This window comes from Gopherus flavomarginatus, chromosome 5 (assembly GCF_025201925.1).
Source record: "Gopherus flavomarginatus isolate rGopFla2 chromosome 5, rGopFla2.mat.asm, whole genome shotgun sequence".
NCBI lineage: Eukaryota > Metazoa > Chordata > Testudines > Testudinidae > Gopherus > Gopherus flavomarginatus.
Genome location: NC_066621.1, coordinates 38,308,289 through 38,310,550, shown reverse-complemented (window position 1 = coordinate 38,310,550; position 2,262 = coordinate 38,308,289). Strand labels below are relative to the sequence as shown.

Genomic DNA, 2,262 nt, shown 5'->3' with positions numbered 1-2,262 from the left:
TACAGTGAGTCAGAACATTACATTCCTAGGAAATAGATGAAAATTGCCCTCCTCCCACAAAAACAAACAAATCTCTTTTGCATTGAACTTTTCCATGGAAATGTCAGCATTTTTACAACAAATAAAATAAAATAACAATAATCAATGCAAATATTGTTATTAGGGAGTCCTAGCAATGTAGGGTGGAAGGGACCTCATGGAGTCAAGTCAGGCTCCACATGCTGGGGCAGGACCAAGTAACACCAAGTAAACATCTCGACGGGTGTTTCTCTGACCTGTTCTCAAACACCTCCAACACTGAGCAGTCCACATGTTGATATGTCTAGCTGAAATTCCTCAGGCTTCCATTCTCCTTCATAGGCCAGTCTTGTTGGTTTGACTACATCTCCCAGTTGCTCCATTTCAAAACCAAAATACTTCAGGTTTCAGCCAAAATAGACCAGCACCAAAATAGTTTGGATTTGGGGTTTTATTCATAAAAGCTCAAAAATTTCCAAGGGGATAGGTGGGAATTTTGACCAGCTAGACATTGAGAGCCTCTATTAACAGGAGGTGATGATTTACCAAGGGTTGTGGTGGATACTCAGTTTACGGACAATTTTTAATTCAAGATTGGATGATTTTTTAAAACATATGCTCTAATTTACAATGAAAAATAATGGAAAAAAATTATGACCTGTGTTATACAAGCAATTAGACTAGATTGGGGGTGTTGAATTTATCTTCTGCGAACACCTTGGGATCCACAGACTATAACTAAGGGGTCCTCCAAAGGTTGTTGTTACCATAGAACACTGCTTTTCAACCTGTGGTCCGTGGATTCCTAGGGATCCACAGATTATGTCTACAATTTCCACCTCCATTCAAAATTTTGGATTCATCCACAAGTGAGAAAAAAATCCACTGGTCTAGATAATCAAAATGGTTCCTTTGAGGTTTGGAATTTATGACTAAATTGAATTTCCTTTGTTTCGGCATCTCTTAAGAGATAACATAAGTCTTCACTGTACATCAGATTTATTGTTGTGGTACCCATTGCTTCTATCCCCTCCTCTGCCTCTTCTTTGACACAGAGCACAGTGACAGGAGAAATGGCTCCTGGAAACTGCACCAGAGTGACTGGCTTCATTTTCCAGGGAATAACTGACAGTCTAAAGCTGCAAAACATCCTCTTTGTGTTCTTCTTTGCCATTTATTTCTGCACGCTGGTGGGGAATGTCTGGATGATTGTGCTGATTAGCGTTGACTCCCAACTCCACGGCTCCATGTACTTTTTCCTCAGCAACTTGTCACTCTTAGATGTTGTCTCCTCCTCTGTGATTGCCCCCAAGGCGATGCTCAGTTTCCTAGTGACGAGTAAAGACATTTCTTTCCCTGAGTGTGTGGTTCAGTTTTCCTCTTCTCCTTCTGTGCCAACAATGAGCTTTGCCTCCTGGCTGTGACGGCCTACGAGCGCTTTGTGCCCATCTGCAACCCATTGCTTTATTATGTCATCCTGTCCAAGAGAGTCTGCTTCCAGCTGGTGGCTGGATCTTTCCTATGCACCTATGTCAATGCCACTGTGCATACGTGAACTGTATTCAGTCTGTCCTTCGGCCACTTCACTGTCCTCAATCATTTCTTCTGCGATATTCACCCACTCCAAGAAATCTCCTGCTCTGACTTTCGCATCAATAAGCGAGTGCATTTCCTCTTTTCAGCCATAGAAACAATAGGCATCGTTTTCACCATCCTCATCTCCTTCACTTACATCATCTTTGCCATCCTGAGGATCCGCTCCACGGCAGGAAGGCACAAAGCCTTCTCCACCTGCGCCTCCCACCTGTCATTTTCTTCTTATATGGGACCCTGATCGTTACATATTTACGACCCTCATCTGGCAGCTCAATGGACTGGGAGAAAATGGTGGCCATGTCCGATACCATTGTGATCCCCACGAGGAACCTCCTGATCTACAGCTTGAGGAACAAGGAGGTGAAGGATGCCCTGAGGAGGGCAATACACCAGAAAATTATTCCTCGCTGTATGTAAACATGGGGACTGGTTTTTCTGATCAGTACTGGAGTGCAGATATGAGCTAGTTCTCGCTCATTAAGTCATTGTGCAGAAATTTCTGTCATCATGTGACTTACAGGAGAAAACAATATGGAAATGGAACTTGAACCCGATAATGAAGGAAGGCTCCATGTCCCTTGAAAAACAGTGTCCAGTAACTGTGTTACAGCTTCTTCTTTATGCACTGTTATGTGATATCTGCAATAT

At 42.8% G+C, this 2,262-nt stretch overlaps 1 pseudogene; it reads left to right on the top strand.

The window, feature by feature from the left end:
- Positions 1 to 1,091: 1,091 nt before the first annotated feature.
- Positions 1,092 to 2,031, top strand: LOC127052564 (olfactory receptor 1052-like; annotated as a pseudogene).
- Positions 2,032 to 2,262: the final 231 nt, after the last annotated feature.